We start from the raw sequence: 11,518 nt of genomic DNA, 5'->3' as shown, positions 1-11,518 counted from the left end.
TACAAGTTTATAATGCTAGCGACATAGAAAGAAAAGAAAAAGAGAGGAAGATTGCTACAAATTACAACCCAAAAAAAAAAAAAAGGAGGGCTAAGTCTCGGCATAGGACTATGCAAGGATAAACATTGTGCATGTGAAAAGTCAAGCAGGGGCCGATCAATTGAATGGTTTGAAACTTGAAAGAGAATATGTGCGCGAGCGCTCGCGCGCATGCATGCATCCTAAACCTACGGAGATTGGATCGTTCAAATTAATCAGCATGGTTCAGATTTGGTATTTTTATTTTTATTTTATATTTATTAAAATAAAATATTTATAAAAATTATAGAAAATTTAAAAAAATAATAAATCTTATTAGACAATCTATATATGTATTATCAAAATAAAAATTTATTTAAAAATTTAATAAATCTAATTATCATCAATCTCGATAATATTAATTTAATCTGAACAGTTAAATTTAATATTATTTTTTAATAATTTTTATAAATTTACTATTCAGATATATTCTAAAAAGCATAAATTTAATATTAAATTTTTTTAAAATTTTTATTTTGATAATATAAATTTAGACTATTTAAATTGATGATTTGATTTATTAAAATTTTTCATAATTTTTTATTTTAATAAAAATAAAATTAAATTAAAATTAAAATATTAAACTCCATTATCCAAATCTTCGTCCCGGGTCAGTTGAGCTGCAGCGGAGGGGCTTTGCGTACTCTCTGTACATATGTGTGTGTGTGTTTAGAGGGTAGGTTTTGTCAGGTCCATGACATAGCTAGGTAGATCCTCTCAATTTCACATATATTGCCTAGGCCTTTTCTGTGTTCAAAGTGAGCTGAACTCTAAATTAGCGTGTGTTTGGATAGCAGTTAAAATTTATTTTTTAACCCACAATTAATTTTTTAAATAAAATTATTCAAACACTACAAAAATGTAAAAATTGTTTAATTAGGCAAAATGCGAGTTAATTCATAATCTTTGAAAACTAGCTTTTAAAATACTTTTCTATCGTTATTGCATTAATTTCTTTTGTAAGATGTTCAGCTACCCATGTTATCATTTGCTTCACGTGCTTTCTCTCTCATTTTTTGATATTTCATTTCTCTCATTCCCGTGCTCTCTCTCTCTCTCTCATTTTTGATATCCCATTTCTCTCATTCCATCTTCAGTCAGCTCTCATCTCTTAGCCTTACCAATTTATGGCTTTGTTGTGCTGTCTTTCTGCCATCATCCACTCACCCCTAACATAGTAGCTATCTATCGTCCTCGATCTATGGCTAGAGGCAATGATCTTTAGCAATCCATGATTTGTGTGCAGATCTGTGGTCCTCGTCTTGTGCAATCCTCGTGGCATCATTGACCTCCATTTGCTGTCTTCGAGTTGCGGCTAGTAGTAGTGATCTCTTGCCATAGTTAAAGAAGGCAGTAAGCTCAGTCCACATTCTCTTGTCTTGATCTACTCGATCCATCTTTGATCTGCTTGTGGTCTAGTATGTTCGTCTCCCATCTCCTGTGATCTGTGTTTGAGTGAAGTTTCAACCGGGCTCAAAGGTAAATGATATTCTCCAACCATTTTTTTGGAACAATCTTGGTCAGGCGCAATGTTTGAACCAAATGAATATCTGTAATGGTGGACTCTATTTTCCTCTTCACTTTATTTTGGCTTATGTGGATTTCTTCTTGTAATTGCTAGCTTAGTTGTGTGTTTTGAACCATTTACTATTCTTGATTAGTCGAACTGAACCATTACTCCAGCTATTACAACTTTTGTACATTTGCAGATAATAATGTGATTGAAAGCTGATTTTTCATGCTGTTTCTATGCTGGTTTTGTGCCAAATCGAACTCTATACTGGATATGGAAAAACTGTTGAAAGTTGTTTTAAATTGATTTTAGCCATTGAAACTTGATTTTAGTTAAACTCTTGTACATTTACAAATCATAGAAAAGCTGTTGAAAGTTGGGTTTGTGCCTAGTCGAACTCTGTGTTGGTTTTGGTTTGTGTGATCATTGATTATTGGAGGTTTATTCTCAATTAGTATGTTTTGCATATATAGGGGTCATTTAGTCAAATTCTATGCTGTTTCAGTGTCTGTTGAATGTTGAATTTAACTCCTCTGAAAATTGTCAAGGTTTTGTCATGTAATATTTTAATTGCAATTCCTATAATTAACATATTAGGTTTTTATATTCTCATACAGTTAATTTTTACATAATATAATGAGTAACGATAAATAAAAAGCTCTATGAGATTAAAAAAATACTAAAATATTTATTGACTTCAATTTAAGCGCATTGTCCTTGTCCCATAACACAAGCAAATCATTCAAACTTTTCAGTTATTTATCACACACTTCCAGCGATCATATTTATAAACTATTTTTGTTAATCTCATTAAGATAAACATAATATAAGTATAAGAAATAAAAAGATATAAAATTTTAAACATAACTCTCAAATAAAAAATAAAAGGTAACTAAATTATATAATATTATTTTTTCTGTCTCTTATTTTTCTTAAACTATAATTTGGGTAGTTCAATATGTAACAAAACAATTCCATCAGTTTTAATTTATAAAGTAGAGCAGATTATATTTCTAGAAGACACCAAATTTATAAACCGGAGGAAAGATATCATATTAGCAATCACCCAGAAATATATTAGTTACCTTTCGACTTTTTAAATGAATAATTTTTATGTGTTTTGGGAATCATGGAACTTTCGAGTCGCCCTGAATATTAATACGCACCAATTCATTCTTCTTCAAATTTTCTTCGTTGGAAGGCAGAAATTGCGGATGAAGATCCAGTGGCGAGTCAGCTTCAAAAGTTTTTTATTTTTGGGGGTTTTAAAAATTAATTAGTCTCTCCTATCTCTATTACAATGTACATTTATCTCACCGAAATCAAGAAAATATGATTAAATAATTAACTTTATAAGAAAATAAATTAAACTTTTTTAATTTTATTCATATTTAAATGATAATTTTTAAATTTATATTATAATAATTAATGAGTTTAAATATAGGTAATATTGAAAAACTATATATTAATATCTCAGTCTTATATTAATGACAAAAAAATCCTTTTAAAGTGCACTCTATAGTAGGAACTAGAAGAAGTTTTATACTATCTTTGTCCCAATTTATAAAATATTTTTTCAAGAAATCACATGTATTAATAAAATTTATTAAATATAATTTATAAACTTATTTTTTTAAAATAAAAATATAAACTTTTAAAAGTGTTCTTCATTAAATTCTTCATTTATAAAAGAATACTGAAGAGATGGAATATAATGAAAATGACAACTTTAAAAAATATAATTAATAAAAGCTTATTTTTTATAAAAATATCTTATATTTTGATACTAAATATTTTTTAAAAGTATCTTATAAATAAGTATAGAGAGGAAGAAAAAATATAATTGTTTTCAAATTTTAATTTCTCATGTCTATTAGTTCACTTTCTTTCTTCTCACTATCACAAGACCCTCCTTCTCAATATCTAATTCCCTTTCTCCTTTTATTTTCTCCTCCTTGCTGAAGGGATGAGTTTTCCTGCTCATCCATAGAATGAAATCTTGACCATTGAAATTTTAATATGAACAATTCATATTAAAATTTAAATTCATATTAAAATTTAAATGATTTAAATCTCATTTCAAAAATAAATAGGAAAACTCACCCCTTCAACAGGAATCTAAACGATGCATGTCTCATTTTAAAGACGAGCATGGAAACTAATCCCCCTACTGAAAGGGTGCGGAAAGTTGGGGGGGCTAAGGCTCCACCCACTTCAACGTGGGTTTGTCAGTGAAAATCCATGAATCCAATTATTCCCGTATATGTATTTCATTTTATGAAATTATAAAATATGCTTGAGAGGCGGGCTTACCTACCCGTCCCCGTCTTAAGTTCTTCACCCCCACAAATGACATATAAAACACGGATATTTAAGTTGTTCAACTCCATCACACGTGTCAAGCATGCACGTTGCGTGGAATTTATGGAGCATGTATTGTAAAGTCTATGATATCACACGAGTGGAGCATTGTTGAAGTAAGGAAGTAGATAGCATCCATATATAAAAATGGATAAAAAATAAACAAACAGTCAAACTAAATGTCACGCCAGCGATGCCCACATTCGAAGCTCTCAGATGTACTGTATATATATATAATATGAGTTGGCTTCGGTCAGGCTTATACATTCGGTATGCTGTCTGATTCGGCATAAATTAAGATTCTAGGCTCTTAGCCCACTGGGCTAGCAGCATATCGGAATTTTGAACAATTGAACCCAGCTGAAATTTCATCAAGTTCATACAAATAATATTGATTTGCGTATTTGTGTGAATGTCTGTATTTGCCCAAAAAAAAAAAAACAGTTAACAAATGGATGATTATGGAATCTATTAAGTGTGTTAATCTGCAATTGCATGCATGTGAAAGAACATGCGTGGAGACGGACTATGTATCGAAAGAATAATGAATTCACACCCAAAAAATCAATCTCGTGTCGGAATCAAATAAAACACGCAGAACTCAACCCCAAAATTCAAGTTTTATATGAATGATGATGATGATTTTTTTTTATATGAACGATGATGATGTAATTGTTGTTTAATACACTGCCAATAGTAGCAATTGGGTAATTAATGAATATATAGCCATATAGGGCTCCTCTGTCAACCACGACCGAATTTATGTGGTTGTCCGCATGATGCACACCTGTTAACATTGCAGTTGTTAATGAATCATCATATTGACTTTTATTAAGTAATCGGCTTCTATTTAATATTATTATTAATTATTATAAATTTCAATATTTTCATGTTTTAAATGAGAATAACTCTTCTAGCATATACTTTTTCTTTTACGTAGTTGATGATCATGGACTTTGAATAACGAGTCTGTATTTATTTATTTTCCATCATCATGAGAAGAATTTATCATATTTACCCTATCTTAATTTTTAGAATCTGTCGTGATTTTTTTAAATATAAAATGCGAAATGTACTTTGAATCCCACCAAATTATGAAAAATATAATATTAACTCACACGAATCTCTCATGCTCTGGATTTGTTTCTTATTTTAAATTGACGTCGTGGATTTTTGAATAGAAGCTGATGATTGATACTATGTAGTATCCAAACAATCTTATATTAATAATAACACGCACGGTTCATGGCCAGATTTTTTATTATTTGGCCCAAAAAAAAAAGCAATAACAACTTTTTTAACTTAATCTTCGAACCTTCGGGATATTTTATCTGGGTATATCGGTCGACATTATGGTGTTCTGATGAATATAATAAGCTTGACCGTTAACTCGTAAACTAAAATCTTTTAACTGATGAATGGTAAAAATAATAATAATCGTTTAATTGATGTATTTTTAGAAGTAGGACCGTTTAAAATTTTTTATAAACCCAAGTGTCTTAAAGCATTTTTCACTTTCAAAGGGTTTTTTTAATAAAAAATTAGATGGTATCGCTCCAAAAAAAAAAAAAAAACCTTTGTCCAGGAAAAAAAGAATACTGCCTGAGAAACTTGACCACATCCTTTTTATTTCAGGCAGCGAAAAAGGAAAATTAGAGATGACAATTGACATTCTTACATAAGACTCCTTTATTTCAGTTTATTTCAATAAAAAATTATTTATTTATTGAAAAATATTTATTATGTGAGTTTTTATGATATTGTTTAAATTTTTAAAACAATCAAAATCATAAAAAATATTACTTTAAAAAGCTACTTTAAATAACTTCTAAAAATAATTTAATGAGATAGATGATGTTTTAAAGGGGAAGGAAATATCATAAAGTTTTGCAATAATAAAATAATAAATTATTTTTATAAAACAAAAATATCATAAAATTTAAAAATAATTATTTAATAATTATTTTTATTATTGTAATCATTTATAAAATAATATCTACTTCTTATAAAAAAATAAAATAATTTTTTAAAAAATTTCTGAACTATTTAAAATTTATTAATTTTTTAATCTTAAATGAACATGACGTTATCATTTGTGGTTGTTGCCATAGTTTCTTTTTGACCAACATTTGTCGCCAAGAGTTCGGGTGTAAGGGATTTGGTCGGTCCCGCCTCCTGAGGCTTGGAATCGCATTTTACTATTTTAGGTCTTCCTGTTACTTTTGATCAAAACGTATTTTTGGAGCCACTCCATTATGATTTCAAACTTGTACATAAATAACAAAAAAACCTTAACATCTATCCACTAAGCACAGGTTGGTCCTAAATCAATCGCAGATTCACTAACCTGATCAAAGGAAAATCAAACCCACACAGAGATGTAAGTCTTCTCTATGTGCTAATAGCTTAGCTATGTGTGCCAACTTGTATCTGCTTTGTTTGAGAATATCCTTTCATCCCCAACACATCTCAAAAGCCCAAAAGTCAAGCCTCCTTTTGAATTTATTTTCAATTCCTTTTTAAAATTTCATGCGTTTCAATTATCTGTTTTTTAAAGGGGACAATTAATAAACACAACTCAAAACATTAACACGTAAAAACAAGGTTTGAAACCTGGATCTCACGATTCAGTTATCCTTCTTCATATATACGAATTGAGAGATTTACTGTTTCTATGTACTAAAATAATATCCTCTTTTGCAGAGTTTAACGGTTTAAGTGAATCAGTCAAATTCACCATAATAAATTCGTTCGGCTTAATTTCTGTTAGGATTTCAATATTTTTTTTTTTTTTGTTTTGGGGTTTTATCTTGGGTCAAAAGTTAAAACAGTAAAAGAAGCAGATGCCCACACTAGTAGGCCTGAGAAGGTTGGGCTATTTCGAGGCATTTTCCTTTATCAACAAGCCCAGAAGAGCAGTTCCTCTTTTTGTTGGTCCAATCCAAAAAGATAGCATTACCAAAAAACAAATCCAAAAAGATAGCTTTTTAGGTCCTGGCAAATAGAGGCGTTCCAATTAAATCATATATTATTCCCAAAAAAAAATTAGTCATATATTTTTTTTGGTACAGGATTCTCAAATTTTTGCCGCCGGATGATATCATCCATATGTATCATGTGGCTGAAAATGATGTTATTGGTTTCATCGTTGAGGTTAGCCTCCAAGCAGGGCAATTGCTCTTCGTTTTATTCGCATTATATATGTGTATGTGTAGATTTCTGAATCAAGTTCTTATACAGGTTGTGTGTGTGTATAGACTTCTGAAGGATATTCGGAACCCATAATTTCACACCAATCACTACACGCTTCTCATGCATCTTGATGTACTTGTACTAACTGTGAAACAAAAAGGCAACGGCGGAAAAGGTGATGAAAGAAACTCTGTTTACCTCTGTTTTTTGGATCCAAACAAAATATTTGAATATTAATGTCACTTATTATATTATATTTCATAATATAATATTACATAATTTTATAAGACTCATACCTCCTAGGTAATTGTACATCAAAATGTGATTTTGATGAATACAATCCAAACAAAACTAGCATTCTTACAATCACTTAAAAAAAAAATTCCAAACAAAAATCACGACATATCAACAACACTTTTTATTGATGTCACTTGTCAAAAACATGATTATTTATAATCTCATTTGTTCATTTACAAACACAATCCAGCACTAAAATGTATGCAGCCTCTTTTAAATACTCTTATTTGCGCTTTTTTTTAAAAAAAATAAATTGCTGAAGTGGTGCTTCACCCGCAAAGACGAAAGATTACAGGGAGTGCAAAAACCAAAGGAAACATGAATCAAAGCAGGGACTGGTAGAGCTTGATCTTAATTAAAGGCAACTTGTAAACAAGATTAAAGTGACAAAGCTTGATCTAATGATTTGCAATATAAAATATTTTAGTGAACGAAGCGTGAGGATGAAAAATAATGTCCTTCGTAGCATGTTCGAAAGGGCAAAAGCCAAAGGACAGGTGCCTGAATCATTGAATTTGAGTTACATTGAAGAGCGCACAAATTAGAAATATAACGTTACAAGCAAAAAGGTTCATCCAACCGTTTTGTTATATAAACAAAAATGGCAGAGGGTATTTTGGTAAAAAAAATAATTTCTTAGAAAATAATTTAGATTTTCCATCGGTATGAGCTTGGCTTCCAAGCTCCATCATTTGATGGAAACTGGCTTCCCAATAAAATCGTGTGATGCTAGTTCTTAATTTCTATTTTCATTTCCGTTTCTATTTTTTTTAAGAAAATATGCAAATTCTAGCGAGCTGAACACTAACAGAGCTTTAGACAGTAAAACTTCGTAATGTCATATCGAGATCATCGTAATCACACGCTTGATTCTATGCATTTACCTAACCAATAATTAATCACACCAACACACATTAATTTAAAGTTACTTTGCATTGATATGATATGCCTGTGTACCTCGTTTTGAAACTCTTGGGCAATCTTTATTTGATGTCTTTGAATATCACACACACATACACGCACGCACACACAAGATTAGTTGATTACGCAAACAAATTATTTTTTTTTTCCCAGCTAGAAGTCTATTTCCTAATGCAGCTGAGCTTGTTTATTGGATATTCTTACTGTTTTTTATTTAAATCTTGTTATTCTTTAACTTTTGTTTGTTAACGTTTTATTAGACATATTTAACTTTTTTTTTGTTAAAAAAATTAAGCATCAGGTGGCAGCAACTAATTGGAAAACAGTGAGAGCTGAAAGAACTTTAGTGATTGGTCCATTCAGAACGAAACTACTAATTTGCTCTTGTAAACTGACATGTCAACCAATGTTTAAAATCACTGTCTCTTTTTTATTTATTATTATTATAAGTTCACGACAAAAGTGTGGAAAGATATTGAGATTTAATCATGTTTAAAATCATAAAGTTACTAAATCATATGAGGAACATTGAAAATCATGATATCAAAAGTTAACTCATGGGCTAAAATGTCGGCGCCTCTATTTGTTTATCTATAAATGCAGTCAAAGGTGATTATTTAATCTCTTATGATAAGTTCATTGATTTTTCTGATAGTATTCGATAATGGACGACTCTCAAACTAGGAGCGGTTAATGAGTGATAGTACTTTTATCAAATTAGAGTAGACATTAAGTTTAGGCTAGTTCGCATTCCAATAAATATTAAGACCTTTAAAAATTTTCATTAGTTCTGCTGCTACGTTAGGTTGATATTCTAAGTATTTGGAAAATCCTTTAATCTAATTTCTTTTATCATCTCTGATAATGCCCCCGCAAATTGTTGCACCATTAATGCTAGTAAAGTTGACTATGTCAAGTCTAACCTGTCTATATTCAGGTGGGCTCCATTTAGTGCTATTTGTATAGTCTCTTTTGCCCAAGTAGGTAATTTTAGATAAAAGTTTCAAATCATTGTTTATTTATTGGGTGCTAGAGAAGGCGATATTGTTGTCTAGGATCTCATCTTTTGAGCATAATTTCTCGCATCTATCTCCCCAGATATTCTATAAGCTTTTGCAAAGAGTCTCTAACAAGGCATTCTTCTTGTTTTCAAGCTATTTGCTTTAATATTTGTATTTTAAATTATTCAATCCTACACATTAAGAGAGAATAAGGTGTTAAGATTTATTGGATTAACTAATTTTAACCAAACCTCTTTAATTTTCTCACAAACACGTAAAATATGAATTGAAAAGTTAAGAAAGTTACAATCAAGAGGATGGATACATTGATGGAGAGTATTTTTAATTGTATGTTTGTGGCTGAGTTGGAGATGATTCAAAGCAACCCTTTATAGGAAATATTTTATTTTTTTCATATGTAAGCCATTTTTAAATTTTAGTTCATATACCAGAGTGAGGTTGTTCCTAATGGAATTCTATGACTTTATAAGCAAGTTTGATTGAAAAGTTGCTATCAGAGAAAGGTCTTCAAAAAAAGGACATCTTTTTCACCTTGTTAGTTAGGAGATTGCACAAATGAGATTTTTTTAATCACATCAAGGTAGAGATAGCAACTTAAAAATCCATGTTCCATCCTCTTGTATTCTTGCAAAAGTCAAAAACCTTAGCATGAAGAATAGAATCTGCATTGAGAAACACATGCTTAACAAGAAGGGCAAGGAGTGGAGACCATTTATCATATCAAAAGAATATTCGATTTTCTTTGTCAGTTTTCCCACCTACATGAGTCATGAATATATCTCAAACTTTACCTTATGAACGCTACTCTAAATATAAGAGCAGATGTTTGGTTTAACAATTGCCTCTTTAACAAATCGGTCCCTCCTAATGATTCATTCCATTGTCCTCGCAAACTCTATTTGTTTTTTCCATGTAAAAAGTTTATATGAGTTAGCCCAAGTGTGTTCAAGGCCAAGATATAATTTCAAAACTCAGGTGTTTATAAAAATATTTATAAATTATTTTTTAATAAAATTTTTACATTAATAACAAGATTTATACGCACGATTTTGAGTTATTGATCAAGTTTTTATTAACTAAATGAATTTTTATTGATAAGTATATGTGTTCTTAGATAAATGGCCTGATTCATTGTTTTTAATCTTAACTTTTGATCTAACAATTAATTATAACTGAAAGAAAATATTGCTCCTTTTTATTAAAGATTCAATCCTTTAAGTAACATATAAGGGAGTTTCATATACACGCAACCCTCACTCACTCAATATACACAGCGCACAGCATTTAACTAATGCATCTACAAACTTAAATACCCCAATATTTTTTTGGCCAATGAGAGATAGAATCTACAACCCCTTATATTGATAGGAAGGTACATGCATGAACCAAATGTTTCTTGATAGCCCTTGGTTGTCTTACTTTTGCTAAAATTATGATTTTTTTTAAATGTTAAATCAAATGCACATGGACTCCTAAAAATACAAATTTTCATGCTTTGATGATTTTAATCATGTTGTTTTTCAGATGTAATTATATGATATTTCGTTTGGTAGATTGTTCTGGGTTAAGTTTGAGTATTTTCATATCCGCATAAAAATAGAGAAATAGCTCTCATAAGATTTTTTTTTCCCGTCCACGAAAGTCATATTTTTAAAATCACTTATTGGTATGTTTAAAAAGTAAAAATATCTGACGGCCGAAAAAAAGAGAGTAAAAATACCTGAATTTAAGATAATCAATGTTAAATCTCACTGTACAATAATACAAATTTATACTTTAAAAAAAATTATACTGCCTCTCACCTAAATTATAAAAATTTAATATTTTAAAATACAAGATACTTTAATAAAAATAAAATTTTATTAATAATATTTATTTAATATTACTTTTCTTATATATTTTCTCTCTTTAATATTCTTTATGAAATGTTAAATAAAATATATTTTTTAAAATTTATATTTTTATATTAAAAAATAAGGTAATAAAAATATTTAATAAATAAAATTTTATTTTAAAGTATTTTATAATTTAAGATGGAGCCAGTATATATATATATATATATATTTTTTTTTTTAAGTTTAGAAATGAAATGAATACAGATGCGCGCGCGCAAATCAAGACACCCTGGGACAAT

Source organism: Prosopis cineraria, unplaced genomic scaffold (genome assembly GCF_029017545.1).
Source record: "Prosopis cineraria cultivar Desert tree isolate PC_DT_omini unplaced genomic scaffold, ASM2901754v1 PC7, whole genome shotgun sequence".
Classification (NCBI taxonomy): Eukaryota; Viridiplantae; Streptophyta; class Magnoliopsida; order Fabales; family Fabaceae; genus Prosopis; species Prosopis cineraria.
The sequence above is the reverse complement of the archived record's forward strand: the minus strand, read 5'-3'. Positions refer to the sequence as shown.